This window comes from Acomys minous, assembly GCF_964271855.1.
Source record: "Acomys minous genome assembly, chromosome: 9".
Taxonomy (NCBI): Eukaryota; Metazoa; Chordata; class Mammalia; order Rodentia; family Muridae; genus Acomys; species Acomys minous.
The window spans coordinates 51,475,497-51,499,518 of NC_140490.1; the positions used below are offsets into that span (position 1 = coordinate 51,475,497).

General features: G+C 44.5%; 1 protein-coding gene across 7 annotated transcripts in view; it reads right to left on the reverse strand.

Annotated features, from left to right (window-relative positions):
* Positions 1–24,022, reverse strand: part of PHACTR1 (phosphatase and actin regulator 1) — a 461,758-nt gene that overhangs the window by 253,026 nt on the left and 184,710 nt on the right. The window contains exon 1 of one of the 7 annotated variants that reach the window (XM_084794587.1): positions 18,578–18,862. The exons of 5 other annotated variants lie outside the window; for them this stretch is intronic. The gene's annotated coding sequence lies outside the window, so the exon portion shown is untranslated. Of the gene's footprint in view, positions 1–18,099; positions 18,247–18,577; positions 18,863–24,022 lie in introns of those variants that run through there. One more of the 7 variants, XM_084794588.1, reaches the window with a different exon arrangement.

Below are 24,022 nucleotides of genomic sequence, written 5' to 3' on the forward strand. Positions count from 1 at the left end.
GCCTCTGGCTTTCCTCTTCATCTTCTATTGAACCACCCTGTGTTTTGTGCCTAGATGTTGATACTTCATAGCCGTGGCAGCAGGCGGTCAACCCAGAGCAAAGTCGCTATCACAAAACCTTTAAAAAACAAAACCAAAAACAAAAACCTGGCCTATTTAAACCATGCCTTATGAAGCTTATGTTTGTTTTAAGTGAAACTGTAGAAGACAAAGTATGTCTCAAAACAGGTTATGATGCAATATAAATATTATTCTTTTGTGTGTTTGTGCTCATTTGTCCAAACTTCCACATTTCTTTGGCACAGGATCTCTCTGAGGACTTGACATGTTGACATTATTCTGGGATCTATCAATGACTAATAATAACATTTCCAGATAAAAATAATATCCTTAACTGCACATGATCACATTTTTATTTATTTTCTTCCTCTAATGTTTCAAGCGGAGGGCATTTAAAATGAGATATAAATAAGTTAGAGTATTATTTTATTCTAGTCTTGACTTGGCTGTTATCATTAGACAAAAGGCTTTAGGCTCATGTTCAAGGTCAAAACACTGGCCATGCTTATACTCTCAGGCTCAAACCAAACAGTTTTCTAGAGCTGGGGTGTAATAGGCAGAATGATGGCCCCATCATCCCCAAATTTGTTGATTAGCTGATGTGCCAGATGTTCTTGTTGTTATTATTATTATTATAGAACAGATGTGATTAAATTAGGAAACTTGAGAAGGGGAAAGAATTCTCAAACATTCCAGTGGGCCAAAATCCTTGTAAGCAAGAAAAGTGACAGGGTGGGTGGGGGATGGAGTGGAAGGGATGTTCTCTATCACAGGGAGGGGCACCTAGGCTCAGAAGGCGGGTGCCTCAGAGAAGCCAGAGAAGATGAAACACTGGAGTTTCCCACCATTCTTCAGCGGGAAGCAGTTCCTCCTACATCCTGACTTGATCTAGGTGGGGTTGGCTTTGACCTTCTGACCTCCAGAACTATGAAAGGATAGGTTTGTGCTGCTTTAAGCCGCAACATTTGTGGCAATTTGTTCCAAGAGGAACAGGAAATGGACGGACCAGGGACACTTTACGTGTTGTTGCCCGTCACTCTGCCAAGCAACTCAGCCTCACGCTATGCACTTTTCTTCCCTCCATGTTAGAGCAAAGCTGAAAACCTTTAGGTCACATGTCCCTTATATTCTAACCTTGTGCAAAGCTTTGGGCAAGGTGCCTCACCCCTCCAGAGCCATGACTGTCTCACAGATGAAGTGGCGGTTGCTTCTCTTTCTGACCAGTTAGAGTAACGGCTCCCATTGCCACAACAATGACCCATACGTGTTGCAAAGGGTATCAGTACACCATGGTGAAGTTGAAATGTGATGATGTGCGTGAGGCATCCTTGCAGCTGTTTCTTAGACATTAGGGACTCAATGGACCTTGGTTCGCTTTGCTTCCCTCCAAGCTTGCATGCAGAAGTTATGTACTAGTCAAAGTCCATCAAAAGGCAAGTGCATGGATCTGCATCATTCATGGGGGCGGCAGTTGCCAGAGTCCTTAATATGGAATGTCTTATATTTGAATGGATTTATCAAATTAAAAAAAAAACCTATTCTTTTATGTGAATATTTTGCCAAAATGTGTGCCTGTGCACCATGTGTGTGCAGTGCCCATAGAGGCCAGAAGAGGGTGGCAGATCCCCTGGAACTGGATGGTTGTAGATCATCACATACGTACTGGGAACTGAATCTGGGGGTCACTGGAAGAACAGCCACTGCTTTTAGCCCCTGAGCAATCTCTCTATCCCCTCAGTTATTATTATCAGTCTTTTTGTTCAGCTAGGGGTTGAACCCAGGACCCTGTCCATGCTAGGCAAACACTATTATTAACTTGTACCCTCAGCCCTTAAAAGCCTTACTCTACGTGTTCTAAGTATGCACCTTACCACAATCCCATGAACTTTAATATATTTAGTGTCTTACTATGGATTACAGAATTGCCATCACTAAAATCTATTATTAGAACATTGACATCACTTCCCAAAGAAACCAACCTACACTTTACTGTCAAATCCTCCTACTTCCATCCTAAATCCAGGTGGCCACTAATCTATGTCCCGCCTCCACAGACTGGTCATTTTCGACACTTCACATAAACGGAACCATAGACTATGCAGGCTCTATCCTGGACCATTGTCACCTCTCCAAGCTTACCTTTTCCCCCTTCCTGCCTCCCAGATGACAGCAAAATGAGATGGGTTTTAGTTCTCTGAGTTCCTACAGCTGATGCTCCCCTGTCTCCACCCCTGCGTGTGCTCATGTCCACGTGTCTGGAACAGCACCCACAACCTGCAGGTCTTAAACTGGAGTCTCTTTTTCTCCAGCTATGTCTTTATTGGATTCCTTTGCAACATGCTTTTGTAGCTCCTTATAGTATACGCTATTATGGTATGCAGTAATTGCCTGTTTGTCTCCTGTAACCCTGGAGAAAGCAGGGGCTCTGTCTCTTCCTCAGCGCAGCACACTGTGCGTGCTGTACCTTGCATGGGGCCTACTTACTACCTCCAGACATTTATTAATAGAAAGGATGAAAAATGTGCGCAATTTTAACAAGTCCCAGCCTTTTCTTCTTGTAAACTCAGGGAAGCTAATTGCAAGCCGAGGCTTCAGAGTTGTATCTCTTGTTCTTTGTCACACACATATTACTATTGGATACTTGATGGGGGAGGGAAAACATATAGACCAATCAGAATATTTAAGACATTTCTTACATAGCATTTTTCACCAATTTCTGGGGGAAATGCGTCTAAGTGATTTGCATAGCCATATCTGGCTTAATTTGAGAGGCATTTTCAGGGAGGTATTCTAGGACCTTTCTTTCCTCCCCCTCCCCCCCCAAGTCTCTGCTGACTACCATCTTAGCCTTTGTACACAAGCTACCTAAGAAAGTAGAAGGAGGTTACATGCTTGAAGGTGAAATCAGGCTGGGAGTGGCCCAGTAGTAGAGCCTTAACCTTCTGTGTGAAAGACACTGGATGCAGGCCCCAGTGCCACCCAACAATATGGAATTAATTTTAAGTCACATTTTAAATCTCTAACTCAATAAATTAAGATTAAAAAATTCTTCCTCCTGTGGCTTTCTGTTACTGCTTGTATTTAAGACCACAGGCCTTTGTGGTCTTACCTGTGTGCAGGCTCTGTGCTGGCTGCCCAGGACAGTATGGACCACCACACAGTCTAATGTGTTCTAATGTTTTGGATGTAGCTCTGAAGCAGATGATAGGCCCCGGGTTAGGTCTCAAGCAAGAGCAACAAAAACTCCTAGCATCCGTACTAAGAGGGTCCAAAAATTGGTTTAATTATTTCGTTTTTTTTTTTAAGATTTATTTATTATTATGAATACAGTGCTCTGCCTGCATATATACCCACAGGTCAGAAGGGGGCATCAGATCACATTGTAGATGATTGTGAGCTTCCATGTGGTTGCTGGGAATTGAACTCAGGACCTTTGGAAGAGCAGTCAGTGCTCTTAACTGCTGAGCCATCTCTCCAGCCGGGTCTAATTATTTCCTAAGGTCTGTCTGTCAATATGGCTCAGAGGGTAAAGACACTTGCTGCCAAATCTGATGACTTGAGTTCAGTCCTTGGAAGCAACATGGAAGGAAGAAGAGTACCAACCCCTGCACGTTGTATTTCTGCCTCCACGTCTTCAGCAGGGCTTGCATGTCCCATTTCCCCCCAAAGATAGCCAAAGTACCATCTCACCATGTAACACCGTAAAGATAATCAACAGATGTTCTATGTGTCTTTTCATGCTGCCTCTTCAATATCGCATGTCAACACACGCTACCACAGTTCCCCCTATGCACACATCAAGGGCTCACTGGCAACACTTGGCCTGTGTGTGGCACTTGGACTGTGTGGTTGAAGATTATCCCCTCCCAGGAAACTTCCAGATAGAGCTATTCCATTCACGCATTTGACACGTCAAGGCTTGTGCGTGTGACATTTCTATCTCTGTGCAAGATGTCTAGAGATTTTCAGCCGGTTGCTTCAAAATGAACCGGTTGTTGGTTTGGAACTGTCAAATGAGAATCATCTGGAAAAGCTGCCTCCCTCTGTCTTTTCCTCTTTGTCTGCTCCCCTCCCCCGCACCACACCCCCACCCTGTGTGCCAACCCCAATCTTGATACCCAGCCCATAGTGGTCTGCGACTCTCAATTCCCAGAACTGGAGTTACAGGCTACAGGCAGTTGCAAGCCACCCCGCCTAGGGGTTAGAAACAGAACCCTGGTCCTCTCTCTCTGCAGGAGCAGCAAGTACTCTTCTTAATTATGGAGTCATCTCTCTGCTACCAGTCTTACAATTTTTTTTTTTAAGGATCTGGAGATGACCTTCTGTTTCTTTGTTTTCTCATTTCTTATCATCTTATTTGCCTTCTTTCTTTATATTGTTTCTGCTTGGATCTTCATCGGCCTGGCCTCTATTATTTGTTTGTAGGGTTGAAAAACAATTCTCCACTCTTATTTTTAGGTTACTTTCTCATTGGAAGCACATCTCTTTTGATGCAGCTAATCCATCACCAGAAACTGCCGTCTCTGGCTGTGAGAATTAAGGACCTATGCCAGAGATCACCGGATGGGATCTCAGGCCTTTTTTCTAAAGTTTAGATAGAATGGAAATGTGAATCGTGCTGCTGCGAGAAGGGAACTACATTGTCTCAGCGAGCTGATGTCTATGAGCTCATCGGCTATCAGTTCAGATTATATAACAGAGATTCTTTTCTTCAAAAATGAAAAATCGAGTCTATCTGAAAATATCCCCAAAGAGACTTGAGTTATTTGAGTTTCCAGTAACAGGGAACTGGAATTTAAAGGATTTATTTTCAAATCACAATTTCAAAAGAATACTGTCAACCTTTGGACCCATAAATTCCACAGCATGGTTCAACCATCCAGGAATGAAAATATTTAAGGAAAAAAAAAAAAAGGCATCAGCGCTAAACCTTCTCCTAATCATTGCTTGTCAATAATACAGAACACGTTATTTACATAGAGTTTGCATTCTCTTGAGTGCTATAGGTGACCTGGAGGTGACTTGTAATAACATGGAGATGAGTATAGGCTATATGAAAATACTGTGCAATTTTATGTAAGAGACTTGAGTCCCTGTAGATTTGGGTATCTGAGGAGGAACCTGGAACCAGTCCCATTGGATAGGCAGGACTGACTTAGAACTCACTACATCACAGGTAATGACAGTGGAGAAAATGGCCCAGGAATGAATTGTAGGTTCTAGGACTCACGATGGGTGGAGGTGGGGGTCAGAAAAAAAAATGAACAAGAGGGATCCTGAGTGATTTCCTCCATCCACTGGCCATACACTGTGCTCAATATAGTGTTTTGTAACAAAAAAATTATCTCTGTTTCTGGAGAGATGGCTCAGTGGACAAAGTCCTTGCTATGCAAGCAAGAAGCCCAGAATACAGATGCCAGAAACTACATAAAAGCAGGGGCACAATGCTGTGTGTCTGCAGCCTAGCACTGATGGAATGGGCATGAGACAGGTGGACTCTGGGGGGCTCACTAGCCCAGGCTAGCCCAAATACTGAGCCCAAACACTCCAGGTTCTGGGAGAGACCATGCCTAAAAAACTAAGAAGAAGAATGATTGAGGAAGACACCTGACATTGTACTCATGCACAAGTGTGGGTAAGCCTACACACACACACACACACACACACACACACACACACACACACACACATACACACACACACACACACACATACACACACACACAAAATCTCTTCACGGCTGTCCTGGTCATGTCTGATCTATTAGTGGTCAGTCTTCTATTTCTGCTCATCACAATACAATTTCAGCTCTTGGAAGGAAATGACAAAGTCTTTCAGCATGATTGTTTTTCTCAGTTTTTGATTTACGCACATGAACTACCCACAGCACACAATGGAAGATATATGTGATGGCAAGACTTATAATTCTTTAGAGCCTGCCACCACCAATGTAAAAGTAAGAATAGCTAAGAGTGGTTTCTAAGTGGGTTAAATTTTGGCTGTAAAGTAACATTTCACAGCTAAAGTCCCCCCTTTTTTTGGTTAAGTTGACTGGGCATCCACCTACCATAACACCATGCTACAGTAATTTGTGTGTGTGGTGTGTGTCTGTGAGCATGCTTATATGCTATAGTGTGAGGGTGGAGGCCAGAGGACAAGTTGTGGAAATTGGTTTTTGTCCTTTCACCACGCATCCTCAGGGAGCAAAAGGCCTGGTGACAAGTGCCCTTCCCTGCTGAGCCATCTTACTGGCCCACAATACTTTCTGTCATTGAAAGTTAGGAGCAACTAAAGAAGCAGCAGCATTGTGAGAAAGAGAAATTCAGACTCAATTAGCCTAAAGTGGAAGCAACTGTATCTTGCGGGCACTCCTCAATATTTCAGTGCATGATGTTAATTATACCAAGCGGAGATGGAACTCTCAGCTTCTTGAGGGCCTCATTCAAGAAGATCCATCAGTGTGTAGTTATAAGCGGCAGCCTGTGTCCCACAGAAGCAATATTACATTTATTTTACAATGTAGACAGGTTGATAGTAAACATTCCAAACATTTGTAATGCAAGAATTTCTTTTGGTGCTTTCAATATAGGGCTCTGAGTTCTCGATACGAGTCTAAGCATTTGTGCATATTAACTATTCTTTTTTTTTTTTTAATGTTTGAGAACTTGTGTTAGTTCTGTTCATACTTTTCCATGAAGCTTCCTGAATATGCAGGATGACCTCTGCACAGGTGAGAATACAAGGTTGCTATATTTTTTTCTATCTGAATGTCATCTATGCAGCCAACACGTTAGGAACCTAAAGCATTTGGCGCCTCTTATCAGCAACATAGAAATAGCTGCTTGGGCTCATATTAGAGACATATGAATTCACTACAGTTAAGTACTCACCAGGGGCTCACACGAACCATTTGATTTCGGGAGACACAGTGGAAATATGAACTACATTTCCAAGTCAGAGGTTTTCCATACCAGCTCCAGGGCACCTAAAAATTCCAGTGCCTAACACCACCCAAAATATTTGACTTAAAATGTTAAAGGCTCCCTAGCGTCATGCACTAGTCTTTCAGAACCTTCTTTTACAAACTGTGGTTCAAAAAGAAACCACAGCAGCATCACTGGAAGGCTAGGAGTGGGAAAGCTCAAATGCCATTCCAGATCTGAGGAATATTAACATGGTCCCTGGGAGAGTTTAATGTGATTCTAATGTAAGACCTGCTTGTCTTTTTAGAAGGTCTTTCAGACATTTCTTTGTATTTTTGATCATCACATCTTCACTGAACTCTAATTTCATGACATGCCTGAGAGGTGGACCTAGTCATTGGTGTTGATTGCTTTTTTTTTTTTTTTTGAGAAAGGGTCTCACTATGTAGCTCTGATAATTACACAGTCCTTGTCAAGACATCTTCGTATACTATGCCCAGGGTTCCTCACACAGCATACACACACTAAAAGAGGAAGCTCATGGAACCAGATGAATAAAGTTACTTTTTAATAGGATAGTGCAATGGTGGTTGGTAGACGCTGGAAAGATGGGAAATGGAAGGGGGGGGGAACGGTTGCTACCACTTAACATACAAAACTTAGGAAGGATGCTAGAGAAAGAAGGTGGGGATGTTTGCATAATACCATTGAACTGTACACTTAAATTGGCTAAGATGCCAACTTTAACATTTTTATTTTTTGGAGTGCATGCCTCTTTGGAATTCAGTGCTTTCCAGGCCCCTTTATAGAAGTATACTTAAAAACAAAACAAAACAAAACAACACCCTAAAACAAAACAAAGACCAATGGTGCCTCATGCCTCATCAATTAGCTTTGAGTTCACTCTGTAGTCTAAGATGACCTTGAACTTCTGATACTTCTGCCTTGTCTCCTGAGCAATGGGGGTACCGAACTGTACCATCATACTGCGTCTTCTATGGTACTGGGAATCTAACCGAGGCTTCCTGTACTTTCGGTGGGCACTGCACCACTGGGGCTATTCCTCTGCTTTAGCTTTCTAATGGCTGTGCACTAACATTATGGATGCAGACAAAGAGTTACCTCCTGAGGTATCATTTAGCAGATGGAATGTGGTGAAGGGCGAAGAAAATTTAGATAATCAGAACAGGTTTCCTGACAGGATGGGGGGGGTCGCTCTACCAGGGTTAGGAAAGCTCAATATCCAGGCTTCCTCTGCCCAGGCATCTGTGGGCTCCTGGCACACGAAGGCTTCCTGTTTTTAAGATAATGTTTCAAGAATGGTTCATAAAGAGTTTCTTGGCCTCAACTAGTCCTCGAGAAGCAATGTTTTGATGATTGAACTATAAATGAATCAGAAGCATATGCAGTGAATTTCTCTTGGGTTTGGCAAAGCACATTTTGGACTCAGTTCTGTCCGGGATACTTGAAAGTGGTTTCTAGTGTTTGTTGGATCAAACGAAGCTTCACTTTCCCAGCTCCCTCTCAGGCTGTGGCCAAGTAAGAAGGCAGAGATGTCACAGCCTTTGTTCCTACGCTACCAGATCTCTACATTCATGGAGGATGGATTCACTGAAAAGCTACTATTTACTACTCGTAGAAACATCTACTACATTGCCCCGCCCTCTTCAGGGTTAGTGTCCTTCAAGAGGTTTCTTCTTTTTTTTTTTTAAAGGGCTTCACATGGGTTATTTCAAAGATTGGACGTTCCCTTGGGTGAAGTCTTTTGTACTTACCTACAGCAATTCTAGATGGGTGCCCTCCCTAAGGCTCCGGGCCTTGAGCTCTGGGGAGTATTTGAAGGAGTGCCACAGCTTGGGAGACAGCACTTCCATGTGGCCAGAAAGAATGGCCGCCTTCTTGTACATCTTCAAGGAGCACTTCAGAAAGAAAGAAGCCCACAACTCTGGCTTCAATCTCCATTATGTATAAACTTGCCTTTGAGGCTTATAGACGTCTCTGAGGCGCTCCCACGGAACACTGTGTGTATTGTTGCGGAGCTGTTTTATCCTCAGGCAGGAAGAGTGCTGTGAGACTAACAAGTGTTGGGGAGTATCATATCTCTTATTGTCTCAGAAAATTGGCAAATGAGGCTCAGCAATAGAGACTTGGGACCCCTACAGAAAGACTGCTATCTTAGAAGTCGGAGATCATTGATGTCTGAGGTGAAGTGTTAATGGGAATCATGACTTCACGTTTCCCAAATCTAATGGACAAACAGCACAGATACACTTCACTCCCTCCCTCTTAGTGAGCACATTTCTAGGGAAACTGCACCTCTACGAACATGAACCTACGAAGAGCTTAAAGAATAATTCTCAAAAACATGTGTTATAGTCTGGGAAATGCTGCATGTTAACTATTTTAATCAATATAAGAACCCACATGACTCAGCAGTGCCCAGCTGCTGCAACTCCCGAATAATTTTAACAACCTCTTTGTAGCGCAGACAGGGAGAAGAAGAAAGAGGATAAAAAGGAAGAGAAAGAAGAGGAAGAAATCTAAAGGGTAGAAAAGCAACATCCCTGCGGGAGAGAGACATCTGAATGAAGACAGCAGGTAAGCAGAGAGACATGTAGTAAGTGTGGAGGGAGGAAAATGCTGGGAAAAGCCCAACTGCAAACAAGAGATTGGAGAGCAAGGCAGGAGGTATTCAGCATCATCTGCACTTCCTTCAAGCTCCAGAATGTCACCATGCGATGATAACTTCCCTGGCTAGTGGGCCCAAGGTCGCAAGCTCTGCTCTGGGAGTCACTTGTGGGAGGTATCTGTTGACATGTGGTTGTATTTCTTCGACAGAAGTCTCTCCTCTGCAAAACGGGGAACAGTAGTTCCTGACTTGGGAGGTGAGCGTCAGGATCAAACGCGATCATTCAAAGGAGCCCGCAGCTCATGAACCAATGCCTGGCCTTCTTACTCTCAAACCTGAGCTCTTTGGCCTGCTGGAGGAATCCTTCAGACTCCCTGGGTGCTAACAGAACCCACTTAGAGGGTTGTCTGGAACTCCCTTCTCCTCTTTGTCTCCTATGCCACCAGTGGCCACGCCCTGTTAAGCCTGCGTCCTAAACCACTCAGAATCTGTCTTCTCCCTGCTCTTCACTGTCATTTCCCAATCAGGTCTTTTATCTCGTCTTTACTAATGTATGCCATCCCATCATGGCGCTTTGGTGTGGCAGATTGGGTTCATGTTACCGATGTAGCCCTGGGAGATTTCTTCATCTCTCCTAGCCTTAAACTGCTGTGTGTACGTGTGAAAGACAGATGACAGAAGACAACCATAAGTTCCAGTCCTTCAGCTACAACCATTTTTTTTTCCTCAAATACAGGATGTCTCATTGACGTGGAACTAACCCAGTAGGCTGGACCAGCTGGCTAGGAAATCCCAAGGATTTGCTTATCTCCAGCTCCCCAGCATTGGTATTACAAGTGTGCAGCACTGTGCTGGCTTTTTGGTGTTGTTTTAAGATTTATGCATTCCAGTATGCATGCCTGGTGCCTGTGGAGGTCAGAAGAGGGTGTTGGAGCCCTGGAACTGGAGATGAAGATGGACCAAACCTGGCTCCTCTATAAGAGCAACAAATGTTCTTAACAACTGAGTCAACCCTCCAGCCCCCTGCTGGCTTTTTAACACAAGGTTTGGAATCAATCTGAGGTCTAAGTCCAAGTAATTTACCACTTCCTTAGCTCCCTTACATTAGTTCCCCGTGGAAAGAAATTACCAGTGGACTTTTGTCATTCACAGTTCAGGTCTATGAGCCGCTGTGGATGCTATTTAGTGAATACTGAAGCATAACTCTTAAGGACATGCAGTGACATGTTCTATGCTAGCACATGCTCTTGAACCCCTTAATACATAGGTATGTCTTATGTGTGTTTCTGTTTAAATGCATATTCAACACACATTGTCCATTTGTCAACATTGAACTCACAGCCACAGCTCTGTAATTCATGGCTTGAACGGCACTTATGAGTGCAGGTGTGTGTTAAACAAAGCACGGTGCTACTGTCTGTGGTCAGGAAGCTCTGCGCTGCAGCGTGACATTTCGTGCAGAGGCCATTCCAAACAGCAACATCACCCAACATGTGCCCATTAGTTCACCTCAAAATGGACACTGACAGGATGGGAGCCAAAACAAGGAGACGGAGTGTCACCTCGCTCAACTCCAGCTTGGTGCTTCACTGCCCAGCACACTCTCATGAATAAGATGTGAAGGTGCCTGGAGAATTGATTTGGTTTATAAACATGGCATTCTAAAAAGTAGGTGAACATTGCACAAACAGAACCCATGGAAAATCAGTACTGGCTGCCTTGGTCATACCAGGTGTGTTCGAGGCAGTTTAAACCAGAGAGCTCAGCAGCTACTGCGCAACGAAACCTATCAGTGCTTTCTATTGTTAATGACTATCTCTGTTGCTCTATTCATGCCACGCAAATAGCTTTAAGAGATCGCCATGTCACCTCTGGCCTTGCTATTTATGCCACCCTACAAATAGCTTTAAGACACCACCATGTCATTTCTGGCCTTGCCATCCAAGTTTTTCCAAGGCATCTAACAAGAGGTTACTTTCTATCTACCTGCCCCCATCTCGCCACCACTTTGCCTCATGCACCCCTAGGTGAATCTCCCCTAGGAATCTGCTCTCTCTCTCTCTCTGTCTCTGTCTCTGTCTCTCTCTGTCTCTGTCTCTGTCTCTGTCTCTCCCACCATTTGTTGGGAATGCCCCATCCTTCCTCACTTGCTTCTTCTCCCTATATGGAAATAGAACCCCCCCCCCCCGCCTCTAGATGCTTCTGTTAAAAACAACCCCACGGCCTTTTCTAGCTAGAATTCCTCTCTCTCTCTCTTCTCCCCTTCAATAACCACATTTTTCTGCTCTCATGGAAGCTGTCATTCTCTGCATTTTGTTAAAACATGTTTTCATCCTCTGAAAAGGTATGGGTTGATGTGATTCATCTTTCATGCACTGCAAAACTCTTAGCACAGTGCCTTGCCCTCAGTACAGTAGATGATAAATGCTTGCTGATTAAACACCATAACAACAACAACCCCCCTGCACAGCGCTTAGCACTCCCTTTACTGAAAAAGACACGACATTTATAAAGCACATTTTGATTTGAGAAAATCTTCATATGAACCCCTCCTCCCCCTAAAAAACAACAACAACCCAGAGGTGTTTCCAGTTTATTACAAAAGCCTGAGAGCCCACACTGGGTTGGTAAAGCCTGGGTGACTTGCTCCCACATGCATATTCTTATTATTTCAGAGCCAGGGCCCTATTTTGGGGCAAGGTATGAACCTTAAAATCAGGGTTAAATAATTCAGGCAGCAACCTATTCTAAATTACATCAGTTTCTTCCAACAATCTCATTGTCATAATCAAAAGGAGCAGTTGGTATTTTCAATTGACTTGCTTCCAACTTGCTTGGAGCTTGGGGCAAACTGATGTGCAGCCATAATGCATTACCTGCCTCTGCAGAGGAGCCTAGAGAAAAGAGCCTGGCATGAGGATGTCTACTAATGATGCAGTGTGTGCTTGACTTTCTGGGTACCAGGCATGATTGTAATGACCTTCCTATCTAGAGTGTTGGAGGACACCTTTTGTGTGTGCCTTTATGGGGTAGATATGTGTTTGTGTGGGTGCACATATATGCAGGGACATGAGCAAATGTGTACGTGTGTGTGTGTGTGTGTGTGTGTGTGTGTGTGTGTGTGTGTGTGACTGGCATTCCCTAGGTGCCATCTACGTTGTCTTTTGAGATAGGGGTTTTTTTTCCCCACTGGCCTGGAGCTTACTGAAAAGGCTAGGATGACCAGCTGGCAAGCCCTGGGTATCTTCTTGTCTCTGTGTTCTCAGTTCTGGGATTTCAAGTACATATCACCACATTTGAGTTTTACATGGGTTCTGGGGATTAAACTCAGGTCCTCAAGCTTGTATGGAAAATACTTTAGCAACTCGCCTTTCTCCACTCCCATGTAAACATAATTTTTAATGAAAAGGGAATGATGGAATGTGTTATATAGCACTAAATATGGACTCCTTTGCTCTTAATATAATTTCTCAGCAGCAGCACCACCAACAGCAAACTAAAACAATCAGTGCATGTCTTGTTTGGGTAATCTAGCCACAACGCCCATACATACTTTAGCTTGAATTTTCTTGTTTGGATATAGCATTCACCCTGCAACTGGGAACTGTGGTATGTCCCACCTCATGTGTGTACAAACGGTCCTGCTAAAGGTACAGTATCCTCTCTCCTGGTGGGAGGTAGAGAGGAAGTGTGTGTACGCTCACCCTCACCTGTGCACACCTAAACCCCCCAGGTTGCATCAATTACTGTTTTCTGGTTTGTGCCTTTTGTCTCTGCACATTTGCAACAGTGGTCACTTCCCCTGATTACGATCACACTGGGGAAACTTGATCAACTTCTGTAAAATCAGAGAGATGAACTCGAGAGAGGAAATGATTTTCAAATAGCACGTGAAAATCATTTCACTCTCTCCACTCTCAAATTCTGTTTCTGTGCGAAGTGCGCATGTGAGTATGCATGAGAATACGTGCGTCTGTTTCCAGGAGCTATGTCACTGACTGTCACCATTCATGAAGAACGAAAACAGAGAGGGCTGAGGGCTGACTGCAGGAATAGTGTGCGCATACATGGTCACATAAACTGTGGTAGGAAGCCACATGAAAGCATCAATTTTCAACTTCCTTTGTGAGGCAGAGGAGTGAAAGGAAGTGGGAAGCTGTCTTGAGAAGTGCCCAAATCCTTTGGACCTCAAGAGAGCATCTGATCAAAATGACATCTTACCTCCTAGAGACCTGCTCAAGCTGAGATACAGCCTTGGTCAGGGCAACACATTTAGTTCTTTGACAGAACATCTAGTGGGAGTCAATTTTTAAAAAAGACCCTTGCTTTCCCAAATACTGCAAATACCCCAGGAAGTCAAGCTTTTCTTCAAGCTTGCTTGGTCCAGGTGACCTGAGGTGGCATCTGAAGGCCAGCCTGTGACCAACTGAAGAAGGGACCATATTCCTTTAAGGAAATGCTAGGCTCCTTTACTGATCTCCTCAGCTCTAGAAATAAGGATGCTACATTTAAAAGGCTGTCACTTCACACGAAGACACTGACCTCCAGAATCAGTGACCCCATTTGGAGAGTAGACCATAGAAGAAATGGTTCACGGAAGATGCAAGCTAAAAGGGAAGCCTTCATCTGATGGGGTCCTCAGAAGAGGATCTTAGCACACAAACAGTACATAGACCAAAGCGTGAGCACACAAATCCACAGTGAAAAGACCTGTAACTCAAGAACAGAGGCCTCAAAAGAAACCTTGCCAACCCCTTGATCTTGGCCTTCCTAGTCTACAGAGCTGTGAGAGGATCATTCCTTTTGTCAAAGCTCCCCAGCCAGTGTTTTCTTATGGCAGACAGCCCTAGGCCACTAACATAATACCTGTTGGTTATTTGCTAGTGACAGATTATATGAAATTACTATCATCTTTATTTTCAGTAAAAAAAAAAATGTATGTTTTTACAACCTGTCGCAGACCGTCTCAGTTGGGTATCGGTCCTTGGGTCGGGAGTTCTCAAAGTGTCGGTGGACAAAGATTGGTGAGTGACAAACAGAAAACAAACACAGAGGTGTTGTTTGATTCTAAGTGTCACTGACGGTCCACAGCAACCTTTTTTTCTTGACATTATTTTATGCCAAATAGTTTTTAATTCCTCTTGACTAGATTCACAAGAATTACTGAGGTTTCTGTCTCTTTAGGCTATTTTTTCATGTTTGTTTCACATATGTATATGTGTGGTATCTGTGTGTGTGTTCTCATGTATGTGGTTGCACATATATGTGGATGCATGTACAAGTAAATTTTCTTTCATTACAGACATATATATTTATAGATGCTCCGATATTATAAACTTGAAAACAACATTTGGTTCCATGCTAAGCTTCCCCTATAGCAGACAGACTGACCTTTTTGAAAATGCAGTGCAGTCTTATAAAGGCATGTGTGTGTGGGGGGGGGGGAGGGGGCAATATTGATGTTGCACATCTTCCTTGATGACTCTCCACCTTATAGGGAGGTAAGGCCTCTGGTTGAGTCTGCAGTTCACTGTTTTAGCTAGTCTGGCTAGCAAGGTTACTCCAGGGATTTCCTATCTCCTCCATAGCTCTGGGGTTGCAGGTAGGCTACGCCCACCTGGCTTTGTGTTCTTGGGATCAGAACCCTGGTCTTCACATTTGCACAGTAACCACTTTACTGGCTGAACCTGGCCCTAGCCCATCCTTTCAGTTTTGACACAGACTTTCATTTACTTCTCTTGGGCACCTCGAGGGAAAGGTAGAAATTGCTACTTATCATTTTGTAACTGAGGAAATTAGAATTCAACTAAATGATTTATTCAGGGTGCTCAAGCTGAGCTTGTTCCTAGTCCCCTCATGTCCTGCACTGCTTTTTTCCACATGTGGCCCCTTTGCCTGTTGCCTGGGGTGTTTTTTATTATCAACATGTACTTTTGTTTTCTAGAAGTTTTTATCTCGTCTTTCCTAGTTTGGTTAGGTTGTTTGTCCTGTTCCTTTTAAATTTTGGATTATCTTGTGGGTTTCCTAAGAAAGGATGCCCTGTGCAGTTCTTCACTGTCCCTTCCTCATGCCGACCCCCAGGAGGAAATTCTATCTACTTAATTACTTCCTTGGAAGCTGGAAGCTAGGCTTCTGCATGCTTTTGCCTCTTAGCCTGAAGCTGTGGATTCTGAACTTCGCAGCATGTTAAACACTCAAGGAATGCAAAAAAGAGGGTTTTGAGCACCTTCAGGTTAATCACACTGTGCTCTCAGAACCTTGGGAATGTAGTCACAGATCACCATGGGCCCTTCTGTCCTGGCGGGATGAAAATCCCCCAGGAGCCCTAAGCCCAGCAGATTCAGGCTAAGACAAAGGGAGAGGAAAACCAAACAGGCTGCACCAAGCAGCATCGCCTGGATGGGGTGTTGGACTTCCACAGACAAGGGCTGCCTATGTTGGGCCACGCTAGCTGTTGGATCAGCAATGTGGTATTCCCCAGGGAGTAGTGCTCAGGGCCATCTGGAGACCAGCACTGCTCACCTGCTGCTGCCGTTGATACCCTGTGTGGTTTAAACCAAAACATGTCCAAAGCTTGGGGCCAAAGATGCCTCCTTATACACAGGAATAGACAAGTTAGTGAATTAATTCCAAAGCACGCCCAGGACCACAGATACTAGGATAAAGGTCCATACATACTTTTTATTGTCTGACGACAGCAGGTACTTACAGTTTAAGGTGCTAGCCATGCTGCTTTATCCATACCTCACTTCCCACTTTCAGTACAACTTGCTGTCATCCAGTTCCATAGATGAGGAAACTAAGTCGTAGAAAGGCCACGAGCCTGCCTACCGTTCGCTCATTAAACTGGTGGAAGGAATGGAACAGGAACACAGCTCAACCTGACTTCAGAACCTACTAATTTAACCAAAGGGCCTGTATTGCCGGAAGAACCGGATCTTCAAAAATCTGTTCTGTGTTATACCTTCTGATTTCTTGTCCTACAAAATAATGAAATACCCCCTGGTAAGGGACAAACCCCGGCATCTTCAAGGCATTTCCCAGAGTGTCCCTTGTACAGAAAGGAACACAGAAGTCTTCTGTCAAACTGTAAGCCCGAGTTCTTGGCATAGAAAATGTGGGCACCTAGACATAGGCATATCATCAAATTTGAGTGCAAAGCAATGTACTCAAAGCTAAGTGGCTCAGAAAAGCCCCATCATCATTGGCAGTGTCTGGAGGCCATCTGTAAGAATCCCAGTCTTCTGCACATAATCGCAGTGCAGAAACAGGGTCCCTGGCACATTTCATCTGGTAGAAATCCAGACAGAGGAAACTCAATTGTTTAAACAAGGTTTTCCCCAGGGACCACTGTGGCCTTTACAAGGTGGCCCCTGAGCTGCTCTTGTATTTAACATAAATAATTTAGATATTATTGTCCCTACATATCAAGTGTAGGTTTTAATTTAAAACCTCAGAATATCTTCTGGCTTTGTCCTTTAGTTTTATCTGTTGGGTATCAGAATAAATGCGGTGCCAGGTACCCAGGAAAGAGAAAATGACGGAAATCCATGACAAGGCTTTTGAATTTTCAAATATGGCATGTGGTCCTGGAGATGTAAAAGCTGCTGATAAGACGTTTCTATTTGAACAGTGCCACGTAGTCACTGTACCATTTTAAAGAATTGTTTAAATTCTACATATTCACCTCACACAATTTGCCCAAATCTGGAAGTAAGGTGAGAAAGATAGTATAAAAAAAAAACTTGAATATCTCTTTATAGTCAGTATTCTTAAGGGCATTTCACCTTCTGCTTTTAGCATCACCCTAACTTATTTAGTGGACCTCATGTGACCAGAAAAGAGTAACAATTAGAAACCAACTCTTGTAAAGTATGTCTAGTCCTTGTATCTGCTTTTTTTAGGAGCCTGGGCCCACATGGTCTTCTAAAGCCAGTGAAAAGGTCTCTTGTTGATTTGCCTCTCCTTGCAGCACGCCTTACAACGCTGGCCCGCCCATCCCACCAGACCCAGTCCTTGTTTTTACCTTCCAGTTTTCAAGTCATCTTTCATTTGTGTCTACAGCTTCGCCCCCTTCCCCCAAGTCCATCCGCCGCACCCCCCCCCCACACCCCCGCGAAGAACAGCTTCTAATCTCAGGTTTTTCCTTTCCTGTGTCTTTAAGTCAGAAACTTCCCAAGGCTCCGAGGAGCCGGCTTCAGCAGGTATGCAGGGCTCCCGGTGCCTCCACTGCAGTGAAGTCAGCAAAGGATATCCTGGGTCTACAAAACATCACCATCTCAAGACGGGGTCCTCAAGGATAGACTACATGACAAATCAGGGACATCCGAGGAACCAGGCTCGAAGATTTTAAAAACCAAACCAATCGATGCTGGCAGTTCCCTAAAGGGAAAAAGCCTCTAAATCATGCAAAGTGAAAAGCCAATACAAGATGCACCTAAGAAACCCACAAAAGCACCAAAAATGATTTCAGACTCCTGTGCCTACCTTAAAGACCGCCCAGATCGCTGGGCTCACACACACACATCCACACAGGATCTGGTCTCTGGCTCTTCAACAGCTGTGCTTTCTCAGAGTGAGCCACAGTCTCCCCCGGGGGCTGGGCTCTGCAAACACACATGCCACACACACACAGCCTTGCGGTGCCAGGCAGCCCCTTCGGTCCCCTTCCCGATGTTGCCAAGCTTGGCCGCAGATCAGCTCCCTCATGGAGAAGTTGGGGGACAGAGCCAACTCACTAACTCACCCCTCAGAAAGGGGCCATGCATCTCGGCAGCAGGGGGCCATTGTATCCGTTTTCAGAGCTCAGATACTCTCCCTCACCCCCTACCGGAGCCTCATGAGATTCCCAGAACACCAGGCAGACCGCTCACCTCCTTGGGCGGGACCACCCAGACCCTGCAGGGCGGCGGTGCCCCTCCTCCCCCGCCCCCCGCCCCCCAGGAGGAATACAGTCACCTCTTACCTTCACAGAGCCCTAGGTCTCCAAGGAGTCCAGCGTCTCACTCGAATTGGGAGGCCACCGGTTTTGGAAGCAAGGGACATTTCGAAGTGAAACAGAAAGTAGCCTGGGGATCCAACCCAGACCCTGGTCCTGCACTTGACCGCCCCCAAGCTCTGTGAGTCTTCCGACTCAGCCCGCAGCAGCTCAGCTCCACTGGCTCAGCTTGGGAGGATCCCAAGGACTCAGCCATAGAGAAGTCTGGAACTCAAAGCCACAGCCACCGCCTTAGCTGCTTTTTTTTTTTTTAAGTATTTGTTGAGCTTTTTAATACGCAGTTTGTCTCCTTCTAAAGGAAATTAACAACCCCATTACCCAGACTCCATTATAATTTAAAGGGATGTAGCAGCGACACTCTCCCAACTTAAGTCCCTAGCCCAAACCCCAGGCAGCATCTATACCCCCAGAGTAGGAAGACACTCAAAAGATCAAACAATAACAATCAACCTTGCTAGAATTTTCGTTTTGGCGCTGCCTTTCGGCGCTCTGCATATATTCTCCTTTGTTTTGATTCTTGGTTACAGAACCTCCTGACCGTCCTGCTGGGCAGGCAGGTACTTCTCACAAACCACAGCAGCTTTCTTGAGATTAGGCACTGGATGGTTTCCGATCCATGTCTCAGCCCAAAGTTGAAAAGCCTCAGAAAGCTTTTTAACACATGCACAAACTCTGAACTCCGAGGTGTTTATTACTTTTGTCACATTTCTAGGAGTCAAAGCTGTAGGGCCGTTAGCCACACACACACCCGGCCCCACCCGGAACCTGATCTGTGCACGCCCTCCCTCAACCACCTAGAAGATACAGGAAGCTAAGTAAAAGCTGTTGGCTTGGTATAGGGAGTGAATCCTTCATCTCTGCCCCACCATCTCACAATCTCCAAGGCCAAACGACATATTTTTGAAACCACCACACTCCTGGACGAAGGGACTCGTTTCATTCTGTCCCAGTGTACCTGGTCCACCTACACTTTCTCTTGCCAAATGATGCCCGCTGAGGGGTCACGGAGAACAAAGAGGCTCTTTGAGAAATGGGGATGAAATTAATTGCATGAGTATATCATGATGGTGAGATTAATAAAACCCTAGACTGTGGGTCGGGTTCACATGATGCCACAATGATTTGCACGCACAGTGGGCTCTGGTCCCTCCAGACTCCAAGTTAGCCGGGCTGTGCTGTAAGATCTGGGGTGGACTTGGAAAGGACCATTGCCATCTTTGGGAATGGACACTACCTTCAGTCTCCTCTGTTTCCCTTCTTTACTCTTTGTGCACGTCTACCAAGGGAAACTGGTCCCATGACCACCATTAATGAGATGATCGGCAGATGGATGGCATAGCCTCAGAGCTGTCTTTGAAATGCCGTGCTAACTACCCCTACAGCCCTCTGAGGTGAGAGGGCAGGAGCTGCTACCCCCCTTTTTAGACTCCCGAGAAGCCAGTGACCCAGGCAGGAATCAGCAGACAGGTCTTCCCTGCTTTGACTTGCAGAGATTCAGATTATGTATGGGATGACAGAAGGGTGTTTATGTCTCACCCTACAGATGGCGTGAATATCACACAACCTGTTGTGACAGTTGCCTCAGTAACTACTTTCTCAATAGGAATGAGGACACATTGGGAGATATTAGAAAATATCAGGTAATTGGACCTTAGTAAAGGTCAAGGAACAATAATGGGAAAACATACATCAATTGTCTGAATAACTTGAATTTCATAGGTCAGTCCTCACCAAAAGAAATATAATAGGGATCATATACATAATCTTTAAACTCATAGTATCCACATTAAAAAACTAGTGGAATTATTTTTAGAATATCATTCCAACATGTAATTAATGTAAACATTAATAGATGATGTATTATGTATTAATTTTTCCATTTCTGACTTCTAATTTGTATTTTCCACTTGGATCACTCCTCAGGAATAGTCAGTCTTCAGTGGTCACATACAGTGGTTACACACTAGGTAGCCTAGCCCTGGACTATAATTAGCCATTGTATGGTTACAGTTAGTCTTTGATAACATATTTTTCTTTACTGCCTGGAAACTTGAGAAGACTCTGCGGGCTGGCAGGATGACTCAGTGGGGTAAAGGTGTGCTTGCTGTTGCCTGACACCCTGAGTTTGATCTCTGGGACCCACATGGTGGAAGGAGAAAAGTGACTCTCCCCGAATCGTCTTCCAGCCCTCGCACATGTGCCCTGGCACGTGCACCTACATAATAATAAAATGTAATAAATAATTGCAATAGTAAAGCAAGTGGACAGAAAAGGATTCTGTATTCACTTGGTTCCAGCGTCACCCACATCGTATCTTCCTAAGTAGAACAGGAAAATAATGAATAAAATAGGAATTTAGATAATACCAAAGATTTAGTTTCATTTGCGCTACCAGGGAGGTGTGAAGAATACAACAAATAGACCTTGGGTGTGTAGAAAGTTTCTCCTTTGGATCATCTGTACTGCTCAAGTTAGAGTCCTTGGTGTCGCACGTTGCCCTATGTCTTCTTGTATACCTGTCTCCTCGCTGCTCATTTCATGAAACCCCTGAAATAAACCATCCAATCTTGTCAAATCAGCGGCCACCTTCCTAAGCCACAGGGGCTAGGCTATATCACCCAAGCTGCCTCCAGAACTCATGCCTGGTCTCCAAGCCTCTGTCTCCTGCCCCTCAGATTCATTTCCCACCCCGCCTTCACTGTGCATATGGGTCAAAGTCAGGCATTACGTCATACAACCTCCCAACTTAAAGACTTTAATAGAAAACTATTCCCTTTTGAGTAAAATCCCTCCTGCCTGGTGTGATACACTGGAGATTTATTATAAACTGGCTTCAGGGATTTTTTTCCTCCTTGCCTCATTGCTTCAATTGCTTGGTTCTGTTTTGTCTATTTCTTTTACTGCGACATAGTCTCCACGACACTGTGGTTTTGTTAGTAGCCATATTTCTTTGCCCAGAATATCCATCTTTAAAATGCCTACTCCTGACCAAATACCATACACTTCTAGGGGATGCTCAGCTATTGACTGTAGCTCGTTACTCCTACTGTTCTCTCATCTTTGTCACCACACCCTTTCTATACATTGATATAGTACAGCCACACATGATGATGTGTATAATTCCAGCACTCAGGGGGAGGAGACAGGGGGATTACAAGCTTGAGGTCAGTCGGTGATCCACAGTAAAACCCAGCCTAAAGAAAAAAGATGCATTATAACACTTGCCTCAGTCTCCCATAATCATGTGCTAATGACCTCTTCGGGCCTAGGAATCATGTACCATTTACCTTTGGATTCACCTTGGAACATGAGATTGTCTTCATGAATGACGTGATTGATAAATACCTGGGGGGGGGATTGATAAGTACCTGAGGGGGTCAAATATCTTCCTTCCCATTTCTGGCCCTAACCGCCTGACACATTAGCTCCACTGCCGTCACTGTCCTCATTGTTACACATGTTACACACACCAATGCTTTTAGCGTTTAGTATCAGACACTGTCTTAGGCATTTTGCACATTTCCCTCAATTCCAACAACAACAAATCAATAAGGTGGTGAGTTACACCCAATTTTTAATAGATGAGGCAGCTTGAATTCAGTCCTTTTCTTTGAACAAGCATATTAAGGTCATTCTTATGAACACTGCTTAGTGTTAATTGGTAAAATATTACATTTTTTAAACGTGTAAATGCTTGTGGGATCTATCTTTTCAGCGTTTCTAGCTTTTCTTAAGGCCTCAAATTCTTAGACAGCTGGGCTGGGGCAAAGAAGACACACTCTGATAGTGGTTTACGTGGGATAAGAAATGGTGGCCCGTGGCGTGGCACTTAGCTTTATTGTTCAGTCTGTTTGTTTGGTTTGGTTTTTCTTTATTCTGGCTCTTCAGTTTCTTCACACCCCAGTCCAGTGGTCCCCAACCTTCCTAATGCTGCGACCCTTTAATACAGCTCCTCGTGTTGTGGTGACCCCTCAACTATAAAACTGTTCTTGTTGCTACTTCGTAACTGTAATTTTACTACTGTTGTGACTCGTCATGTAAATATTTTTGGTGATAAAGGCTTGCCAAAGGGGTCACGACCCACACGCTGAGAACTGCCACTCTAGTCTCTTGGCCCTTTAACCGGAGAACGACTGATACCACATGCAAAGAGAATTCTCATTAGCTGCTGTCAGATGTAATTGCAGAAGCCCATTGAACATGTAGCACCAAGCATGACCCCTAATATAAACAATGAACAAGGGTGTGGCAGTGAAACATAATCTGTTAGAATGAATACAGCTTTCAAATGCTCACAGTGGGAAAGGCTATGTGTTTGGGATATGGAAAAATATTACACCTTTCTTTCAGTTTTATTGTTAATCCGAAACTGTTTGTTTGTTTGTTTTTTCGAGACAGGGTTTCTCTGTGTAGCCTTGGTTGTCCTGGACTTACTTGTAGACCAGGCTGGCCTCACACTCACAGAGATCCACCTGCCTCTGCCTCCCGAGTGCTGGGATTAAAGGTGTGCACCACTACGCCCCGCTCGAAACTGTTTCTTTCTTTCTTTCTTTTTTTTTAAGTCTATTTTAAAAGCAGGGATCTTAAGCCAGGCATGGTGGTGAATGCCTATAATCCCAGCACTAGGGGAGGCAGAGACAGGTGGACCTCTGTGAGTTCAAGGCCAGCCCAGTCTACAAAGGGAGTCCAGGACAGCCAAGGCTACACAGAGAAACCCTCTCTCAAAACAAACAAAGCCAGAGCTTAGAATGTTGCGCTGCCAGGAGCCTAGCGTTTTACTCAGTGGGCTCCGGTATATTCTCTAAGTCGTTTCCCTCCTACATGTCTGTTACTCAACTATTTTCTCTTTTTCTGTCCTTTGTTTCCACGACATGGAACTAAAACCCTTGAATGGCAGTGCATGGCTGAAGGCTTAACAAGTCCTCACAGAGATGAAATGAGTAGAGAATACACTTGCGTCACAGAGTAAACACACGTAAGCTCGACCTACACAGACAGGGCAACAGGCTTGAAACCAACACAAGAACGTGTCAGTGGGATTTCTGGGAATTCTGGAGTCTGGGACCGGCTCAGACTTGGACATACGGCTCTGCTGAGGAAGTGAAGACACAGTAGATTCTTGAGAGGAGAGGGAGGGTCCGTGAGCCCTTGGTAGGATAGTAACTACAGTGTCATTGCGTGGAAAATGTTTTCTTCTTAAAACTAAGAGCCGCCAGGTCATCAGGAAGCCTCAGAGGCTGAGTCAGGGAGTCTGCTGGGTGGCGGAGTGGTAAGAGCGTCTCTTCTTCTGTGTCCTCCCATCTTATTTCTGCTCCTCTCCCTGTGGCACCTGTGCAAGTGGTAAACTGACTGCTGTCCACCGCCTGTCTCTTTCCCTTCCTCCTTTTCTTTCTCTCCTCTGACATCATTTTT